This window comes from Pristiophorus japonicus, chromosome 15 (genome assembly GCF_044704955.1).
Source record: "Pristiophorus japonicus isolate sPriJap1 chromosome 15, sPriJap1.hap1, whole genome shotgun sequence".
In the NCBI taxonomy this organism is placed as follows: Eukaryota; Metazoa; Chordata; class Chondrichthyes; family Pristiophoridae; genus Pristiophorus; species Pristiophorus japonicus.
In genome coordinates, this window is record NC_091991.1 from 56,842,200 (window position 1) to 56,865,178 (window position 22,979).

A 22,979-nucleotide genomic window follows, 5' to 3' on the forward strand; every position below is an offset into this window, starting at 1 on the left:
TTGTAGAGGTATGGAGAGGTACTGCAGGCAGCAATAGATGAGGATTTAATGTCCAATCCATTGAATAATCAGAAGCAAGCAAAGATGGGATTATTGGGCTTAATAGGGGATGAGATATGGGATGGCAGCGTTTGGACAATTTTGACTTTATAGAGGGCAGAGAGTGGGAGATCAACAAGGAGGGCGCTGGACAAATCAATCTTAGAGATGTCAAAGACTTCTGCCTGCAGGTGTAAGGTGAGCAATGTTGCAAATGTAGAAAATAAATGTTGGGTGATGGATGGGATATGGAGTTTGAAGCTCAGCTCTGCATCAAACGCAACACTAAATTTGTGAACAGCTTCTTTCAGCCAGAGAGAGGGACTGAGTCAGTGGCAAGGAGCCAAAAATATTGACTTTGAATTTTCTTGATTTGGAGGAAATTCTGGTTTATCTATGACTTTGTGTCAGACAATCAGTCTGACAATACACCACGACATCTGCGTCCTTTACCTTTTCAACCAAATGGCCTAATCCGATGCCTCTACCAACACTACTGACAACCAGGAGGATGGGGCCTTGCCTTCCAATTCTTTCCGCCTCACTTTGAGAAAACGTCTGGTACCGGATTCCAGCCCTTCTCACATGACCAACTGCTGATTGACACTCTGTACATGAATGCATCAGAATGTGTCACCAACATAAATTTTAAAACTCATTTATATGTTCAAATTCACCACAAAGTTAAGGGTATTATGCTTCAAATCGCAGTATGCAGACTGCACAAATGAATCTTATCCAGGAAGGCTTTACAAGTTCTATCTCCAACAAGCTGATCTCAACTGAAGCTGTGTAAGCACTACAATTAGGCTCCATATTCCTTAAGAAGGTGAAATCGAAAAAAGATGCCTTAATTATTTAAGGGTCATTCTGCACTTTAAAAAAACAACCCAAATCTTACAGCCAATTACTTTGATGCATTGGATGATATTAACATATAGTCAGTCAGTGTATAATTTTATGGAAAAATCAACACTGCATTTAATCTTAAAAGCATATTCCGATAGAAGCAAGCCATATTTTCAGATTCTCATGATGCACAGTTGTCAGACAAACTAAGAGGGTGCACAGTTTACAGACTGTCTACATGCATAGCAATTACTGAAAATCTAGGATATGGAATGAAGAAGAATATAATTGAATTGTTTTACTACATAGGTCAATTGTCAGACTGAGAAACAGGTGCATTATCTTACAAAATCAGCACATGCTTCACAGAATTTATAGGTTATTAGAGAACATTTAAAAGAATACCTTTCAAGGTTAATGGTCATTGTAATTTGGACCATCCCGCATACTACTTAACAAATAAAGCTATCAACATGCCACTGAATGAAAAAAAGTCCATATACACAGGAAAATACAGAATAAATTCCATGAATAATGATAATTTCACCAATGCACCCAAAGTCAAATAGCGTAAAAGCGTAACAAAATCAAAACAAACACCAACTGTATCTTTAAGGCAATACAACTATTTTTGGAACCACTCACTGAATGAAAATTAATGGTTAATGAACAAATGGCATCAGGTATTGTCCCCTCCAAACAAGAAAGTTCTATTTTTTCAAATAAAGCTTAGAAATATCACTTGAATATTTTATTTTTCATAGTCAGTCATTGAATTTTGATTTTAGCCCACTAAATTACATAATTACACAATGAAATGATTTGCAATACAATTTGCTAAACATTAAGTATAAATGCAACTTGAGGGAACAGAAATAATATTTTCCCAGATACAGAAGGCACAGTAAGAAAACAAAATCTCATTGCTTGTAATTTCACCCATTTTGCATCCCTATATATCATTATATATGAGTTTGAAGGGTGGTATAGTACAGCTTGGAGAGATCGCCGTACAAGCCATCAATCGTCATGACTGATTGAGCAGTTAAAGAGACCCTCTCTCCTGCTGGCATCTTTTATTTTCTCTCCTACCCACTGCCAAAAAAAATGGTAAATCCAAATCCTAGAGGAACTAACCTGGGTCTCCTACCATAGGTGAAAGTCCATATTTAATTAATCCTTACGATGAATACTAGGTTATGCATTTTTTTAAATCACTAACAATTTTATGAAAATATATCAAGCACACTTCCTGCAAAACTAATCAGCTACAAGTCAGGGTCTGAAACAGCAGTACTGGAAGAGAGTGTCTTTATAGACATGTTTCCACTTAACCTTATGTCCTTAATCATTACATTTAAAACCCAAACATGAGATATTTAACTATAATTATATGCTAGATTTTTTTTTAAATCACAAAAAATACTTAACTTGAATTGCAGCTTTTTATTGTGGGGATAGTTGCTGTGACACTTTTATTGCATATTGAAAAAGAGTTCATTTTGCAACTTGCTCCACACCTCGGGTTTTTTGGTTTACCATCATATTTTGTTACCTGCTAAACAGTTCTATTCCATTTTGCTTTATAGTAATTTGATTGCCTCTGACAATGTGAAATTTAACATTCAACCAATTCATATAATCTAATCCCAACAATGATCACATGATGCTTACCACAGAGTTAACAGACTACAAGTAACTAGAACTCAAACTGGGGGAGCACAAAGTCACTAAACCTCAAAAATGCAAGTTGTTTTTTGATTAAATCAGAAGAGGGGCAAACAAAAAAAAAAGTATTTATAACAATGCCTCAATTTACTGATTTTAAATTTAAGGACACTGCACTCTTTGGAATTACTATAGTCCATTGGGCCAAAAGTAGATCTGAGAACAGATCATTAAGGGTGGACTGATGACTCGTCTCATTGGCCATTTCATTGTTTCTTTATGCTGGTGGATTTTTTTTAATATACAAATTGTTCAATTTTACTGTTGATTTTCTCTTCCAAAAAATTTATGTTTAGTCGAGACACAAGTTCAAATACAAGTCTGAACTGAGAGTCACACTTTTCCCCATGGGTTAATTTGACCAGTTTTGGTAGTGAAAGGGAGATAAATAAAATGTCAGCATAAAGATTGGTAATGTGATGGAAATCTTTCACTTAGACATCGTACCGCAGGCAGTCAATGCTACTCTTGCACCAAATGCTAGGAGATGAGACACACTGTGGGATGACTTTTGTCTCCATGTACAGCATCACTTACATACTGCTCAGCACTCCATGGCATGACAAATATTAGAATGCACAACGTGGACAATTGAGAATCAAATATTCACATTCTACCTTGTTGCCATACAGTACAGCACAGCACATCAACAAATCACAATCTTATTTTAATGGGATTTATTAAGTGACTTATCCTGCTGTCCAATGTATCTGCCATCTTAATTTTGAGCCCCAATATGTTAATGCCACCTTTATACTACAGCACTGTGACTGTTAACAGGCCCAATTTAAGTAACAATGTTGACATTTTGATCGGTTTGCATTACCCCCATGAACCAAGAACTATGTCAGGAGTTTTTCTAAATTTCTAGAGGAGGCATCATCACCGACAAATAGCACCAGCAGCCACTAAACACCACTTTTTTTCTGACAGGTTTTTAGCTTAATCATCCACTCCCTCCATCACCAGGGTACTGTGCCTGCAGTGTCAACTATTTATATAGGATGCATTGCAGTAAGTCGCCACGGCTTCATCAGCAGCACCTCCCAAATCCTCATCACCTAGTAAGACAAGGGCAGCAGATGCATGGGAACACCATCACCTTTGTTCCCCTTTAAGGTCACACACCATTTCAACTTGGACATATATCACCGTTCAGTCATCGTCGCTATATCAAAATTCTGGAACTCCCTCCCTAACAGTACCCTCACCACATGGACCGCAGCAGTTCAAGAAAGCTATCCACCACCTTCTCAAGGGAAACTAGGGATGAACAATAAATGCCAGCCTTGCCAGCGACACCCATATCCCAAGAATGAATAAAAAAAGGGTGCCTTGTACATACAGCCAACAATGCCATTTCTGCATGTTTAGCTTGTTTTTCGCCTTTCTTAGCATTGGGGGAGATTCATGGTTATAAGTGAAAATTATTATATATTACAATATTTAGCAAGGCAAAAACTGCTAAATAAAATCATAGGGCAGGTGAGCAAAGCAGAGCTGAACTGAACTGAAGCTGACTGAGTAACTGTTAAATAACCAGCGAGTCTTATAAACTTAGTACCACCATCATCGTCATCATAGGCAGTCCCTCAGAATCGAGGAAGATTTGCTTCCACTCCTGAAGTGACTTCTTTGGTGGCTGAATAGTCCAATATGAGAGCCACAAACTCTGTCACAGGTGGGACAGACATTCGCCGAGGGAAGGGTTGGGTGGGACTGGTTTGCTGCACGCTCCTTCCGCTGCCTGCGCTTGACCTCTTCGCGCTCTCGGTGTTGAGATTCAAAGAGCTCAACACCCTCCCGGATGCATTTTCTCCACCTAGGGCGGTCTCCAGCCAGGGACTCCCAGGTGTCAGTGGTGATGTCGCATTTTACCAGGGAGGCTTTGAGGGTGTCCTTGTAACGTTTCCATTGCCCACCTTTGGCTCGTTTGCCGTGAAGGAGCTGCACATAGAGCATTTGCTTAGGGAATCTCATGTCTGGCATGCGAACCATGTGGCCTGCCCAGCGAAGCTGATCGAGTGTGGTCAGTGCTTCAATACTGGGGATGTTCACCTGGACGAGGACACTAATGTTGGTGCGCCTGTCCTCCCAGGGGATTTTCAGGATCTTGCGGAGACATTGTTGGTGATACATCTCCAGCGACTTGAGGTGTCTTCTATACATTGCCCATGCCCCTGATCCATACAGGAGGGTGGGTATTACTACAGCCCTGTAGACCATGAGCTTGGTGGTACCTTTGAGGGCCTGGTCTTCGAACACCCTTTTCCTCAGGCGGCGGGAAGGCTGCACTGGTGCACTGGATACACGCTTAAGTCTGCTCATTAAAACTTAAATTCAAGCTCCAATTTAAGCAATGCCAGTGAGCAGAAAGCTGAGCAATTGCCAACTGTAAATCGACTATTACAGTAAACAGCCGACAACATCCTTCACTCTTATGAGATCAAGCACTGGCTTTAAAATATGTTTCTAATTAAAATTGATGGGAAGGGGAAAGTGCTGATTTGGGACTTGAATCCTCACATCTGCTTCAACATGTAGTTATTATCTTTGCAACTATCCTGATGTGCAGCAGTTTTGTCACAACCAAACCATCTACCCTATTTATAATGGATTTACTAAAATAAACATAACTACTTGACAGTAAACAATTGCGACCTCAAAGAATATTTTAATGCTGTAGTTTAATCAATTACTCTAAATGATACTCTAAACCACAAAACTAACTCAAGTAGTTTATGACCATGATCTGAACCCTAAAAATCAGATCACAGCCTTCTTATGCTTGGACAGTTTTCATTCCATATTTACATTTGTTTGAGGTATTCGCATACAATTTTTGTAATAATTTTTGCAGGTGATAACACAATTTAGATCCCTGACACAAGAGGATGCTTAGAAAAGAGAATTATTTAGAGCAAGTTAAGCGGTTATGTTGAACTGAATTGTTTTAAAATACATAGGCCCTTAAGTATAAATTAATTGCGTCAACATTGCAAAAAAAAATCCTCAACTCAATAAATTTGCACAAAAGGTATAGTTGTAGAACAGTAAAGATTACGTTGGATAGGATTTTAATCAACTCATGAATTATGAGCAAATTCAATTGTGGACTGCGAATTATCCCAACAAATGTAATATGATCCCCATGGAACACACCTTGCTACAGCTATCAAAAGTTTCCAAGTAAATCTACTTTAGAAATGAAAATGGAACAGTGCGGCAATCTTTAATATCAGTAATCTGATTATTGTTCAACAATAAGTACGCCCGTGAGTGAAATTTAACATATTTCGGCGAACATAATATCGTAATTAAATCCAATAAACAGAATTGATCCACCCCCTCACATGATAGCGAATCCATGAGCTTTTCTGTGGGAAAATACTGAAAGTCCCACCTGAAGTTCAGCTTCATCAGATAAGGGAATGATTGATGAGCCAGTTAACCTTCCTGGCGGGTTTTAAACTACACCGCACTGCCGCCTGTAACACATTCCATTGAAGACCTTGAAGTGGACATTGAGAACCTTGTGCAATAGTTTCTCCCCACCCCCTGCAAGCACCGGACCTGGAAGAGGCTGAGAACTTCCGCACATATTACAAATACAAACGAAGGGATTGTGACCGAGCAAGCGGATCTGGAACCTTGGAATAACTGAGAAGCTTTCACTTTTTTTGGGAAACTGTACAAAAACATGGTGAACACGGTGTCACCATGCAGGTTGGAACCGGACATGCACGTCGCTTGCAATACACAGCCAAGCCCAAATCGCATACCAACACAATTGCGTCACCTGATGCAACTAGAAAACTCCCACAAACTCTTACCTTTAAACTTTTCCTTGGGGAGGGTGGGGCAGCATGGTTTCAAGTACAAAACACAAAATAGTCACTTACAGCCTGTTCCCTAGCACGACAACCTCCTTCTCTAATTCCCTCTGCGGTGACGTGTAGTTATCGGGGCCTTTTCCCTCCCTCACATCACTGACAAACCCCCCCCAGCACCCCAATCTACTCACTACAAAACCCGCTCGCTTACAAACCGCTAGGCAGCTCCGGGGACAGCTCGCCTCTTACTAAAAACACCCGATTCTCACCGTCGAGGCTGACTTGTGGGCGCTGGGATTGTTCCGCAGTCACTTACTGACTGACTGACAGGCTCGACTACTCGCAGCTCCTCCCGCCCCGACCTCCAGCGCTCGCTCCCACAGCGCCGCGCGCGCGCTCTCTCATTCCGCCCCGCGCTCCACCCACCCCCAGCGTGCGCGTCCGCACAGCCCATCCCAGCCAGCACGCGCTCCCGCACAGCACAGGCCAGGCCAGCGCGCGCTCCCGCACCGTCCATCCCAGCCAGCGCGCGCTCCCTCACCTTCCACCCCAGGCCAGGGCGCGCTCCAGACCCAGGCAAGCTCCCGCACAATGCACCTCAGACGGGACGCACACCTGCACTCCAGGACAGAGCGTGCTCCCACACAATCTCGACTCAGGACAGAGCGCGCTCCATCACCATCCACCCCAGGCCACAGCGTGCTCCCACACCATCCACCCCAGGACAGAGCCCTCTGCACCATCCACCCCAGGACAGAGCCCTCTGCACCATCCACCCCAGGACAGAGCCCTCTGCACCATCCACCCCAGGACAGAGCGCGCTCCCACACAATCTAGACCCAGGACAGAGCGCACTCCCGCACCATCCACCCCAGGCCAGTGCGCGCTCCTGCACCATCCACCACAGGCCAGAGCGCGCTCCCGCACCATCCACCACAGGCCAGAGCGCGCTCCCGCACCATCCACCCCAGGCCATTGCGCGCTCCCGCACCATTCACCACAAGCCAGAGCGCGCTCCCGCACCATCCACCACAGGCCAGAGCGCGCTCCCGCACCATCCACCACAAGCCAGTGCGCGCTCCCGCACCATCCACCCCAGGCCAGTGCGCGCTCCCGCACCATCCACCACAGGCCAGAGCGCGCTCCCGCACCATCCACCACAGGCCAGTGCGCGCTCCCGCACCATCCACCCCAGGCCAGAGCGCGCTCCCGCACCATCCACCACAGGCCAGAGCGCGCTCCCGCACCATCCACCACAGGCCAGTGCGCGCTCCCGCACCATCCACCCCAGGCCAGTGCGCGCTCCCGCACCATCCACCACAGGCCAGAGCGCGCTCCCGCACCATCCACCACAGGCCAGTGCGCGCTCCCGCACCATTCACCACAGGCCAGAGCGCACTCCCACACCATCCAATACAGGCCAGGGCCCGCGGCGCCGCCCAGCTCCCTTCGTCTGTATGCCCTCCCTCCACACGTCCACACTGGTTGTAATTGTGACCTGAGCACTTTACTGCTGCACACTTTTCATTCTCTTTAACAGTAAAACATCTGGAAAATAATATAAATTGATGGCATATTTATATTTAACTCCACAGTGAGTGCAGGAATAGAGAGACCTGGATATATACATACACAAATCTTTGAAGATAGCTGGACAAGTTGAGAAGGCTTTATAATCAGTGGCATTGAATACAAAAGCAAGGAGGTTATGCTAAATCTTTACAAATCACTGGTTAGGCCCCAGCTTTGGTATTACACCCAATTCTGGGCACCACACTTTAGGAATGATGTCAAGGCCTTGGAGAAGGTGCAGAGGAAATGTACTAGAATGGTAACGGGGATGAAAAACTTAAGTTACATGGAGAGACTAGACATGATGAGGTTGTTCTCCTTAGAGCAGAGAAGGTTAAGGGAAGGTTAATCGAGATCATGAAAGATTTTGATAGAGTAAAAGGATAAACTGTTTCCAGTGGCAGAAGAGGGAGGGAGAACAGCCAGTTCTAAAAAGGGAGGGAGAACAGCCAGTTGTCGTGGTGCACATTGGTACCAACGACATAGGTAAAAAAAGGGATGAGGTCCTACGAAACGAATTTAAGGAGCTAGGAGCTAAATTAAAAAGTAGGACCTCAAAAGTAGTAATCTCGGGATTGCTACGTGCTAGTCAGAGTAGGAATCGCAGGATAGCGCAGATGAATACGTGGCTTGAGCAGTGGTGCAGCAGGGAGGGATTCAAATTCCTGGGGCATTGGAACCGGTTCTGGGGGAGGTGGGACCAGTACAAACCGGACGGTCTGCACCTGGGCAGGACTGGAACCAATGTCCTAGGGGGAGTGTTTGCTAGTGCTGTTGGGGAGGAGTTAAACTAATATGGCAGGGGGATGGGAACCAATGCAGGGAGACAGAGGGAAGCAAAAAGGAGGCAAAAGCAAAAGACAGAAAGAAGATGAGGAAAAGTGGAGGGCAGAGAAACCCAAGGCAAAGAACAAAAAGGGCCACTGTACAGCAAAATTCTAAAAGGACAAAGGGTGTTAAAAAAACAAGCCTGAAGGCTTTGTGTCTTAATGCAAGGAGTATCCGCAATAAAGTGGATTAATTAACTGTGCAAATAGATGTTAACAAATATGATGTGATTGGGATTACGGAGACGTGGCTCCAGGATGATCAGGGCTGGGAACTCAACATCCAGGGGTATTCAACATTCTGGAAGGATAGAATAAAAGGAAAAGGAGGTGGGGTAGCATTGCTGGTTAAAGAGGAGATTAATGCAATAGTTAGGAAAGACATTAGCTTGGATGATGTGGAATCTATATGGGTAGAGCTGCAGAACACCAAAGGGCAAAAAACGTTAGTGGGACTTGTGTACAGACCTCCAAACAGTAGTAGTGATGTTGGGGAGGGCATCAAACAGGAAATTAGGGGTGCATGCAATAAAGGTGCAGCAGTTATAATGGGTGACTTTAATATGCACATAGATTGGGCTAGCCAAACTGGAAGCAATACGGTGAAGGAGGATTTCCTGGAATGCATAAGGGATGGTTTTCTAGACCAATATGTCGAGGAACCAACTAGGGGGGAGGCCATATTAGACTGGATGTTGTGTAATGAGAGAGGATTAATTAGCAATCTCATTGTGCGAGGCCCCTTGGGGAAGAGTGACCATAATATGGTGGAATTCTGCATTAGGATGGAGAATGAAACAGTTAATTCAGAGACCATGGTCCAGAACTTAAAGAAGGGTAACTTTGAAGGTATGAGGCATGAATTGGCTAGGATAGATTGGCGAATGATACTTAAGGGGTTGACTGTGGATGGGCAATGGCAGACATTTAGAGACCGCATGGATGAACTACAACAATTATACATTCCTGTCTGGCGTAAAAATAAAAAAGGGAAGGTGGCTCAACCGTGGCTATCAAGGGAAATCAGGGATAGTATTAAAGCCAAGGAAGTGGCATACAAATTGGCCAGAAATAGCAGCGAACCCGGGGACTGGGAGAAATTTAGAACTCAGCAGAGGAGGACAAAGGGTTTGATTAGGGCAGGGAAAATGGAGTACGAGAAGAAGCTTGCAGGGAACATTAAGGCGGATTGCAAAAGTTTCTATCGATATGTAAAGAGAAATATGTTAGTAAAGACAAACGTAGGTCCCCTGCAGTCAGAATCAGGGGAAGTCATAACGGGGAACAAAGAAATGGCAGACCAATTGAACAAGTACTTTGGTTCAGTATTCACTAAGGAGGACACAAACAACCTTCCGGATATAAAAGGGGTCAGAGGGTCGAGTAAGGAGGAGGGACTGAGGGAAATCTTTATTAGTCGGGAAATTGTGTTGGGGAAATTGATGGGATTGAAGGCCGATAAATCCCCAGGGCCTGATGGACTGCATCCCAGAGTACTTAAGGCGGTGGCCTTGGAAATAGCGGATGCATTGACAGTCATTTTCCAACATTCCATTGACTCTGGATCAGTTCCTATCGAGTGGAGGGTAGCCAATGTAACCCCACTTTTTAAAAAAGGAGGGAGAGAGAAAACAGGGAATTATAGACAGGTCAGCCTGACATCGGTAGTGGGTAAAATGATGGAATCAATTATTAAGGATGTTATAGCAGCGCATTTGGAAAAAGGTTACATGATAGGTCTAAGTCAGCATGGATTTGTGAAAGGGAGATCATGCTTGACAAATCTTCTGGAATTTTTTGAGGATGTTTCCAGTAAAGTGGACAAGGGAGAACCAGTTGATGTGGTATATTTGGACTTTCAGAAGGCTTTCGACAAGGTCCCACACAAGAGATTAATGTGCAAAGTTAAAGCACATGGGATTGGGGGTAGCGTGCTGACGTGGATTGAGAACTGGTTGTCAGACAGGAAGCAAAGAGTAGGAGTAAATGGGGACTTTTCAGAATGGCAGGCAGTGACTAGTGGGGTACCGCAAGGTTCTGTGCTGGGGCCCCAGCTGTTTACATTGTACATTAATGATTTAGACGAGGGGATTAAATGTAGTATCTCCAAATTTGCGGATGACACTAAGTTGGGTGGCAGTGTGAGCTGCGAGGAGGATGCTATGAGGCTGCAGAGTGACTTGGATAGGTTAGGTGAGTGGGCAAATGCATGGCAGATGAAGTATAATGTGGATGAATGTGAGGTTATCCACTTTGGTGGTAAAAACAGAGAGACAGACTATTATCTGAATGGTGACAGATTAGGAAAAGGGGAGGTGCAACGAGACCTGGGTGTCATGGTACATCAGTCATTGAAGCTTGGCATGCAGGTACAGCAGGCGGTTAAGAAAGCAAATGGTATGTTGGCCTTCATAGCGAGGGGATTTGAGTACAGGGGCAGGGAGGTGTTGCTACAGTTGTACAGGGCCTTGGTGAGGCCACACCTGGAGTATTGTGTACAGTTTTGGTCTCCTAACTTGAGGAAGGACATTCTTGCTATTGAGGGAGTGCAGCGAAGATTCACCAGACTGATTCCCGGGATGGTGGGACTGACCTATCAAGAAAGACTGGATCAACTGGGCTTGTATTCACTGGAGTTCAGAAGAATGAGAGGGTACCTCATAGAAACGTTTAAAATTCTGATGGGTTTAGACAGGTTAGATGCAGGAAGAATGTTCCCAATGTTGGGGAAGTCCAGAACCAGGGGTCACAGTCTAAGGATAAGGGGTAAGCCATTTAGAACCGAGATGAGGAGAAACTTCTTCACCCAGAGAGTGGTGAACCTGTGGAATTCTCTACCACAGAAAGTAGTTGAGGCCAATTCACTAAATATATTCAAAAGGGAGTTAGATGAAGTCCTTACTACTAGGGGGATAAAGGGGTATGGCGAGAAAGCAGGAAGGGGGTACTGATGTTCAGCCATGAACTCATTGAATGGTGGTGCAGGCTAGAAGGGCTGAATGGCCGACTCCTGCACCTATTTTCTATGTTTCTATGTTTCTAGAAGGGTGGCTAACCAGAGGACACAGATTTGAAGTAATTGCCAAAAGAACCAGAGACAAGATGAGCATTTTTTTTATGCAGCGTGTTGTTATGATAGGGGATACACTGCCTGAAAGGGTGGATGGAAGCAGATTCAACAATAACTTTCAAAAGGGAATTGGACAAATACTTAAAGGAGAAAAATCTGCAGAACTATAGGCAATGGGCAGGGGAATGGGACTATTTGGATAGCTCTTTCAAAGATACGGCACAGGCACAATGGGCCGAATAGTCTCCTGTGTTGTATCATTCTATGATTTATTTATTTTCCGGTAGTTGTTGCATTCAAAAAATATATTAACGTACATATTTTAGTTTTGAAGAGCCTAAATAACACATTTGAATTTGTATTTTTCTTCATTCTATTTTTGTTAGTGTTTGTTTTCTTTAACATGTTTAAGGAAGCAGGATCTTGCTAATTTTTTAGTTGTCAACACAGGGTCCAACTCATACCCTAGACATTTGCTGATCAGTTAGAATATTTTCACTTGTTTATAAATAATTATTTTCCTTGCTGTTAACTGTACAATAAATGTTCATTTTATTACGCACTGTAAGCTGGGTGTCTACATGTGGCGGGGAGGGGGGGGGGGGGGAGGGGAAAGGAAAGAGATCTTACACTTTGTAATTGATCCATGCATAGCTGGTCTTTGAGTACCTGAGACTGAAAGGGTGCAAAGCACAAGGATGTTTATTTCTTAGCATTGTTTCTCTTTAATTTGATCATCAGATATACATACACACAAACGTGATATTATAGCCAAATGCTCATACAATGTAAGCTTAAACTAGATTAGCAACAATGGCTGTACTTCAAGAGTAATTTGTTGGTTGTGAAGCATTTTGGGACATCCTGAGTAAGTGATAGGCACACTGCATCAGTTATTTATTTCTACTAAATACAGTTTTTGCTGTTGTCAGCAGTTCTTACAGTAAAAGGAACATGGGAACAGGAATAAGGCCATTCTGCCCCTTGAACCTGTTCCGCCATTCAATTAGATCATGGCTGATTTGTATTTTAACTCCATCTACCCACCTTGGGAGGTGCCAAGTTATAATATTATTGCACCACCTCATTACAAAAAGTGAGAAAAATCAATTTGTAACTTCCTTTTCAGTAATTATTTTGTCATGACTTGTTTCCAGAATATATGCATATTGAGGTTAGATTATGCTTATTGTTAGCAGTCATACTACATGATGGCTAAAATGTAATAGAGGGAAAAAGGTGATTTATTTTGATTCTGTGGTAACCGATGCATTTTTAGATCAAATGCATTGAAAGGTTCATAGTTTAACTCTAAGTTGGCAAAAAAAAGACACATTTTCTTCAATTCTGAAGCTGAGTTAGGTGAAATACTCGGACAGATCTAACACTGTTGGAAGTGCATGTGAATTGCTTAATTTATCCATTTTGGCAGGTTTCGTGCCACTTTTAAGAGAATGAGGTTGTTGAAATGCATGAAAGCACAAACTGATGTACTTAATGATTTTTGTAAATAGTAAGGTTTTACAACACAGATTTTCATGTGCTTTTGTTCAAAACTATTTCAGCCACAACCAGAAATGTCAGAAATACAATGAAAAAAGCGAAGAAAAAATAATTTAAATTTGTTCTGTTAGATGAAGACTAAATTTGCAAATAGTCTTTGCCAAACCTCCCTTGCATTCAGTAAGGTTGTACATATTTTTTAAATTTGACATTTCTAAAGGACCTAAAAAAAATTATATTTTATAAGTTTACAACAATGAATCAGAAGCAATTTTTAAATGCCTGAAACTGTTGCAAAGTCATTATACTTGTCAGGCTTGTGACTGGTTTAAAAGAACTTAGCATGAGAATGTCTGAAAAATATACCCCATAGTGGGATAAAGCAAATGCTTGGAGAAAGTAAATGGCATTCTGATGAGAGGCATCCTTAAACATTGATATTTTAGATATATTAACAAAAATAGTGAGTGGTCTCAGATATAGGTGGAGCTGTCGATGTAACGTTATATGATCATTTCAAAGCACTGGGTAAGAACCTAATGTTACTTGACAACCCCAAATGGGACCCTAAATAATCCCCATGACTTCCTTTTCTAAATTAATCAACCATCCTGAGAGCCGTTAAATGAAGCAGAAATGACTGTCAGTCAGCATTGGTGTTTGGAAATTGGCTTCTGTTTTTGAAAAAAATCTAAAGTAAATATACGTCTCTCAAAGTACATGCATGAATTCCTCAAAGGTTCACTCGAGTATTAATTTAAAGGTGAAGACTGAATGAAAACGACAGGTGGGACTCACTAGAAATGAAAAGGGAAAACCTTCAGAATTCTGCAGCAGCCACCAGAAGTTTTATGGCTGGTAGCAGGAGAACGATTGTGTTGAAACCGTTGGAAAGGAAAATAAACTGTGACAATATGGCAGCTGCTAAAGCAAAGACCCCAACCCCAGGAAAAAATTGTCTTGCCACCCGCCCCACTGATCAGCGGTTGACATCGCGCTCCCTCAACCTCAGAGCAAGAATCGCAACCCTCTTCCCCACGCTGTTGATCAGCCGGTCTAAATCCTTGACCCGCTGACCTGTATTAGTAACAGCACATAAGCAAAATGAGTGGCAAAGTAGTCCCCTCTCCCCCCCACACACACACACAAGCTGGCCAAGAAACAACCCACCCAACCATGAGAAATAATCACGACTCCCAACCCACCATTGAGCAAGAACCCAACCACCCCTTGTGATGAGTAAGAATCGCAGAAAAAACCTCCCCTAACTACGATACATTGACTGTTCCTCTTCCCACTGAACGGCATTCACATTGGGCCTGAAGCATAAAAAAAACTTCAAAAATCCCAACAGAATGGCATGTGTAGGATAGAAGGAACCAGTGAGCATCTGATGCAACCCCATCACCAAAGCAATACAAAGTGAGATACCATCACCCCTTTTATGGAAAAGAAATCAGGAATTACGATATCCTCCTTCATCTGAGCGTCCCAACAATCCCAGGTCAAACAACAGAGCCTGCCACAGTCAAACCCGCCCTCCCTCACAAAGCACCAAATTCTGGATGGAACAGCAAGCTCGCTTCTCCACACTCTAGGGTTACCAACTCTAGAATCATAGAATCATAGAAGTTTACAGGAAGGAGGCCATTTCGGCCCATCATGTCCATGCTGGCCAACAAGAGGCTTTCCAGCCTAATCCCACTTTCTAGCTCTAGGTCCATAACCCTGCAAGTTATGGCACTTCAGGTGCACATCCAAGTACTTTTTAAATGTGGTGAGGGTTTCTGCCTCAACCACCCTTTCAAGCAGTGAGTTCCAGACCCCTACAACCATCTGCGTGAAGAAATTTCCCCTCAAATCCCCTCTAAACCTTCTACTAATTACTTTAAATTTATGCCCTCTGGTTGTTGACCCTTCTGCTAATGGAAATAGGCCCTTTCTATCCACTATATCTAGGCCCCTCATAATTTTATACACCTCAATGAGGTCTCCCCTCAGCCTCCTCTGTTCCAATGAAAACAAATCCAGCCTATCCAATCTGTCCTCATAGCTTAGATTCTCCACTCCCGGCAACATCCTCGTAAATCTCTATACCCTTTCCAGTGCAATCACGTCCTTCCTGTAATGCGGTGATTAGAACTGCACACAGTACTCCAGCTGTGGCCTAACCAGTGTTTTATACAGTTCAAGCATAACCCCCCCCTGCTCTTGTATTCTATGCCTTGGCTAATTATTATGTCTATAAGCACTCTAGTAATGACTCCACGAGGCAAGGTATTGTACTTGAACTGTGGTGACCTTAGTCTATTTATTACAACTCCTGAGTGAGGGTACAGCATGGTGAGCTCCCTTTTATACCTGGTTACCTGTCGTGTACAGGTGACCCCTAGGTCTCCACCAGTTGCACCCTCTGGTGGTACAAGCATAGTGTATATAGTGTGAAGGTACATCCAGTAGTCTTATGTAACTGTACATTGAGTGTACAGAGAGTATACTTATGTTATACATACACAACATCACTCTCCCCTAAGCCTTGTGCCACTGGCCTTTGCATTGTGTGCTCTGGCCCTAGACTTGAGTGCCCAAAACCCTTGCACCTTGTCTTCGCTTTGGCTAGGCTCTCTCCCTGTTGATCCCCAAGTCCTTATTGCCACCACGTTGGGAAATGGTCAGCAGTGCATGGTATGAGGTTGCAGAGAGGGTTCAGTGGGTTCTGGGTGCGATCCATATGTGTCCATGGCTACATACATCCATTTCACCCCCCCATCCCCCCATACATAGACCATGTGTGTGGCTCAACACATGCATGTGCATACATGTACAGAAAGAACAAAAAAACATAGGGAACAAAAAAAACATGGGATTAATTACATCATTGTTTGGGTTCTGTAGTAGTGGAATAAGTACATTTTACAGGTAAGGTACATACGTGGTATTACAGTCCTGCCCCTGGGTTGTGTAGGCGTAGGTGGGTGAGGACGCTAGTTTCAGAGTGACCGGACTGAGTCCAGGTTGTCTGATGGCGGCGCTGTGCCCACTGTCAGCTGGGTGAGCTCGGATCGCTCACCTGGCTGAGTCTCAGGGCCTTTGCCGTTGCCTAGTGGTGGGCAGATCCACAGGAGTGTATCCTCCTTTGAGGGCTGCGGTGTCTCTTTGCTACCCTTCAGCGATAGTGGGAGCCTGGTCATCTCAGGTCCTGTTGGGAAAGCTGGAGGGTGCTAGCCTCTTGCTCCCGGTACTGGCCCTGGTAGCCAGAGAGGTAGAGCTGATCAGGGGCAGGGTACCGGTAGTGGTGCCTTTGCCGTCCGCTTATCGCTGGCCCTGCAGCTGGTATGCTCCGTGTGTGGCCACACTCCCTGGGGCATCACATTGGTCCCGGAGGTGCAGGCTACATGGTCGGGTAGCCCACTGGACCTGGGTGCTTCCGATGGGAGGTTGCCCTTGGTTTTTTCGGCATGCATGTAAATCCCGGCATCACACATCATCACTTCATTTACTCTCACAAAACATTGGTTCCGACGACAATTGTCCGACTCATCATGGTTAGTTACATTTACAAACTTGAAATTGTCAGTTACATCTTTTACATATGTATCACCATCATCACTGTATAAAGAGTGGAACTGTCCCTTTAATTGTGATGGGTTGCCGGTCTCCTTTAAGAGGGCCATGCAATCTTTACCCCAATCCGGTTCGCTGCTTGGCATTACGTGTTGTTCCATCAACGCTGTCCCTCGTGGTCTGGCCGCCGTCATCTTTACTTCAGGCGCTTCACCTCGTGGTTCAGGCGCCATCTTCTTTCTCTCCACGAGGTAGGCTGCGGTGATCCTTTTCTCCTCAGGTTCTGCCATGGAAGCAGGGAAGTTGCCTTCTGCACCGATTTTCTTCCTCCGGAGTTCTGCCACTGGAGCCTGGAAGGCGAGGTCGGGTCGTTTCAGCTGGATCATCTCACAGTTGGGTTGAGCGGTCTGGGTCGAGCGGTCTGGGTCGAGCGGTCTGGGTCGAGCGGTCTGGGTCGTCTCCACGCAGTCAAGTTGGGCGGTTGGTTTTTCAGGTGCTGTGCTGGATCAAATTTGGGGCCGCGGAGGACGTCAATCACTGGAGGTTGGAGGTTTTCCCAGCTCCAACGGATCTTTTTCATCCACCTTCTTCCTAATAGTGTTGGACCATCACCAGCAATGATCAACAAAGGTAACTTGTGCATCGTCCATCATGGGAGACCCGGACATCCACACTGCCAATGACTGGGATGGTGTCGTTTGTTTAGTGAGCAGCTTTACTTGGATTGGGATCATTTTCGTCGTTCTATTGGATTATCTCAGAGTTTCTCAAAGGCTGCCTGGCTCAGCCCTGTGTCCACTTCTATCGTGACTGGAACACCGTTGATTTCAACTTCTATTTTCAACGGAGAACTCTCGGTGGTGCAGGTAAACACTCTGTAACACCTCATCGTGGGGCTGAGCTGCCTCATGGACTCTCTCTTAATCGTCACTGGAGTCTGGATGAACGGCCAACTCTTCATCGACTCGGTGAGTACGATTTCTCTTGCACATTCGCTGGAGGTGGCCCTTCGTTTTACAGACTTTGCATGTATAGTCTTTATAGTGGCATTGGTGGGCCCTGTAATTTCCTCCACAGCGCCAGCATGGGGTTAGCCAGTTGGCCCCATGTGGTGGACTCAGGGTTGCGGGACTTGGGGTTCTGTTCTCTCTCCCGAGAGAGACTGCGTTTAGCAGCTCTGCCTCTAAAAGGCGCCAGTCGGTTCACAGTACTTGCCGGATTAGAGTCCTGGGGGTGAGTCATCCGCTTGGAATCACAGGTCGAGATTATGAACGTCTGGCTCATGTTAATTATGGAGAAGGCCCTCGTGGCCGGCTCCAATAACGAAGATATCCTGCAACGCTTCGGTGAGGTGGTCGCCAAAATCACACGGTGCAGCCAATCGTCTACGGTCTGTGTTGTGTAAGCATGCCTGTTTATGGTGTGATGTCTGTAATACTGTTATGCCACACTGAATGTTCCATTATACTGTACACACCTTACCTGTACACCAGAGGGTGCTGCTACTGGAGACCTAAGGGTTACCTGCACACTGCAGGTACACCCAGTATAAAAAGGAACTCAAAACTTCTTGTCCTCACTCAGGAGCTGCAAATAAAGGGCTACAGGTCTACACAGTTTAAGTATCATACCCTGACTCATGGAGTCATTACTAAAGGTGCCTACATACACCACAACTGGCAACGGGAATACAAGGTCACGAACCACAAGCTTAGCATGTCGAATCTCAGAATCTCAGCAATTTACCAATGGGGAAGATTGGGACACTTTTGTAGAAAGATTGGAACACTCAAGCAGACTGGCTGCATCATGCGACTTTGACGACCACCTAAATGAAGCACTAAGGGACTCTAAACCAACGAGAGCAGTGCACCGCAATGATACTTCTAAAGGCAGAAATGCTGCCCCGTGTCCCGCAACCCTGAGTCCGCCACATGGGGCAAACCAGATGAGAAAACCACAGGGCCCACCAGTGCCGCTACAAAGACTGCATGCAAAGAGAAAAGGCACCTTCAAAGGATGTGCAGAAAAAACTTTACTCACTGCTTCTCTGATGAGTTGGCTGATCACCAGGGCTCCCACACAGATGAAGGTGAAGTTGTTCAACCCCTGGAAGAAGAGTATGGAACTCATTCCTGCTCCACCGAAAGTTCTCCGTGGACGATGAAAGTAGACGTCGAAGGGGTCCCAGTTTCTATGGAGAGCGACACAGGGGCGAGCCAGTCTGCGATGAGCCAAATGACCTTTGAAGAACTTTGGATGAATCCCGCCAATCGACCACAACTGCATCCTGTCCAAGCGAAGCTGCTCCCAGGCCTCCAGGCTCCGGCAATTGACCTTGAACATGGATCCATCGCTGCATCTGGAGGTTCCACTGTTCAGCTAGACGGCGCGGCGACCGACTCCACAGCACCACAGTGAAATCTCCAGGACCAAGGATCCAAACTCCACTTTCCGGGCCGAGGCAGGACTCCAAGAGGTGAACATCACCGAAAGAAATGGATTCCCAACATCCAGGATTGAACCTGTGGAAGAAAAGAGCACCACAGCTACCTGCAGCAGGGCCAGAAAATGGCTGCCGCACCACAAGCAGCAGAACCTAAAATCAAAATGGCCGTGAAAGAAATGGATTCCCAACATCCAGGATCAAACCTGTGGAAGTAAAGAGCACCACAGTTACCTGCAGCATGGCCAGAAAATGGCTGCCGCACCACAAGCAGCAGAACCTAAAATGAAAATGGCTGCGGCCATACCACGAGGAGCATCATGTGACACCAAGCAGCCAATCGGATTTGAAGGCTCCCTTAAAGGAGATCGGTAACCAAAAAAATTTAAAGGGGAAGTTTCAACTATTTGAGTACACAGACTTTAAAGCTAAAGATGCAATTAAAAGATGCAATGTAACAATGAATTGTGAAGCTGGTTTAACTAATGTGACTAATGATATGAATGCAGGTGTCAGTAAGGTTAAGAACAAGTTTATTATGCTTAACAATAATGATAGAGAATGTGAAATGCCTAATGTAACCATGTCTATTGAAACCAGGACACCCAAAAGTGATGCAAATGCTATAATGTATAATGCAGGCTCGACTGTGTGTGATCAGAGCCAAGGTGTCATGTATACCCCGGTAGGACACTGCCAAAGGACATTGGGTCCTACAGGGACCATGCTGATACCAATAGAATCCCTCTGTGGGAGACCCCCAGGTCCAGCAGGCTACCTGACCATGTAGCCTGGACCTTTGGAACGAATGTGATGCCCCTTGCAGGACACACACACAGCTAGTGGGAGCAGACCCACTACAGGGACAATGGTCAATGGGCAGCCCAGCCACCACCAATGGCAACCTGCACCAGACCAGCCCTACAGCCCCTCGCCACCAGGGCCAACACCAGGAGCATGAGGCCAATACTCTCCAGCCTCCCTGGCAAACCCTGGGATAACCTGATTCTCATCCCAATTGGTGGACAAGGAGCCCACCCAGTCTTGCGGCCCTGCCCACAACTACCCACATCACAGTGTATACGCACCACCCACTGCTGCCGTGACTACCCCCCCTGAGGGATTCCACAACAGTGACACCCACATGGTTTGTGTGCGAGGGAGGGGAAATGTACAAGGCCAGCCTCAAGCACAGGGGTCACACATGGCAACCACACAACCCTCACCACAACCTCCCATAGCTCACCACTGATCACCTCCCCTGGGCATGACAATAAGGATATGAAAAATGCCTAGGGGGGAGTGTTGTTGCATATGCATGCCTGTTTACGGTGTGATGTCTGTAACACTGTTATGCCACATTGAATGTACCCTTATATTGTACACACCTTACCTGTACACCAGAGGGTGCTGCTGCTGGAGACCTAAGGGTTGCCTGCACACTGCAGGTAACCCAGTATAAAAAGGAACTCACAGCTTGTTGTCCTCACTCAGGAGCTGCAAATAAATGACTACAGGTCTACACAGTTTAAGTATCATACCCTGCCTCGTGGAGTCATTACGAAAGGTGCCTACATACACCCACAGTCTGCAGCATATTTTGCGATTTCTTGGTCTTCGGGCCGCCGGTGGGTATAGAACCGGTCTGGCTGTGAGGATGCACTCTTTAGGTTTGAGTTGTTCCTGTATCAGTGTTACGAGCTCCTCATATGTTTTGGTCGTTGTCTTTGCTGGGGCTAGCAAGTCCCTGATGAGGCCATAGATGGTGGGCCCACAACTGGTGAGCAGGATAGCTCTGCGCTTATCAGCCAGCGAGGTCGGGTCATCTCCCGCCAGGTCGTTCGCAATAAAGAAGTGGTCGAGCCTTTCCACAAAGGCCTCCCAATCGTCCCCATCGGCGAATTGTTGAAATATGCCAAAGTTAGCCATTTTCGCGTGGAAATTCGTAATCTCATCACCAGTTATTATGTCTATAAGCACTCTAGTAATGACTCCATGAGGCAAGGTATTGTACTTGAACTGTGGTGACCTTAGTCCATTTATTACAACTCCTGAGTGAGGGTACAGCATGGTGAGCTCTCTTATATACCTGGTTACTTGTCATGTACAGGTGACCCCTAGGTCTCCACCAGTTGCACCCTCTGGTGGTACAAGCATAGTGTATATATTGTGAAGGTACATCCAGTAGTCTTATGTAACTGTACATTGAGTGTACAGGGAGTATGCTTACGTTATACATACACAACACTAATAAAGGCAAGCATTCCATATGCCTTCTTAACCACCTTATCTACCTGGCCTGCTACTTTCAGGGATCTGTGGACATGCACTCCAAGGTTTCTTTGTTCTTCTACACATCTCAGTATCCTACCATTTAATGTGTATTCCCTTTCCTTGTTAGCCCTCTCGAAATGCATTACCTCACACTTCTCTGGATTAAATTCCATTTGCGATTGTTCTGCCCACCTGACCAGTTGATTAGTATCTTCCTGCAGTCCGCAGCTTTCTTCTTCATTATCAACCACACAGCCGATTTTATTATCATCTGCAAACTTCTTGAATATAGAGGGGTATGATTAAGTCTAAATCATTGATGTATATCACAAAAAGCAAGGGACTTAGTACTGAGCCCTGCGGAACCCCACTGGAAACATCCTTCCAGTCGCAAAAACATCCATCAAACATTACCCCTTTTTTTTGCCTCTGAGCCAATTTTGGATCCAACTTGCCACTTTGCCCTGGATCCCATGAGCTTTTACTTTTGTGACCAGTCTACCATGTGGGACCTTATCAAAAGCTTTTCTAAAATCCATATACACTACATCATACGCTTTGCCTTCATCGACCCTCCTGGTTACCTCTCGAAAAATTCAATCAAGTTAGTCAGACACGACCTTCCCTGAACAGATTCGTGCTGACTGTCCTTGATTAATCCGTGTCTTTCTAAGTGAAGATTTATCCTGTCCTTCAGGATTTTTTCCAATAATTTTCCCACCACTGAGGTTAGGCTGACTGGCCTGTTATTACTCGGTCTATCCCTTTCTCTCTTCTTAAATAAAGGTACCACATTAGCAGTCCTCCAGTCCTCTGGCACCACACCTGAAGCCAGAGAGGATTGGAAAATGATTGTCAAAGCCTCTGCTATTTCCTCTTTTGGTTTGTTTAACAGCCTGGGATACATTTCATCCGGGCCTGATACTTTCAAAGCTGCTAAACCCCTGAGTACCTCCTCTATGTTTATTTCATCTAATATTTCACACTTCTCCTCCGATAGTAGCATCTGCATCGCCCTTCTCTTTTGTGGAAAACAGACACAAAGTATTCATTAAGAACCATACCCACATCTTCCGCCTCCACACACAGATTACCCTCATTGTCTCTAATAGGCCCTACCCTTTCTTTAGTTATCCTCTTGCTTTTAATATGTTTGGGTTTTCCTTGATTTTACTTGCCAAGAATTTTTCATGCTCTCTCTTTGCTTTCCTAATATCCTTTTTAATTTCACCCCTGGACTTTCTTTACTCCTCTAGAGATTCTGCAGTATTTAG

At 44.9% G+C, this 22,979-nt stretch overlaps 1 protein-coding gene across 6 annotated transcripts in view; it reads right to left on the reverse strand.

Annotated features, from left to right (window-relative positions):
- LOC139280789 (protein kinase C and casein kinase substrate in neurons protein 2-like) overlaps window positions 1-6,825 on the reverse strand; it is a 147,316-nt gene extending 140,491 nt beyond the window's left edge. For 4 of the 6 annotated variants that reach the window (XM_070900487.1, XM_070900481.1, XM_070900484.1 and 1 more), the window contains exon 1: window positions 6,719-6,825. The gene's annotated coding sequence lies outside the window, so the exon portion shown is untranslated. The other 2 variants (XM_070900486.1, XM_070900485.1) reach the window with 2 other exon arrangements.
- Between the last annotated feature and the right edge of the window lie 16,154 nt (window positions 6,826-22,979).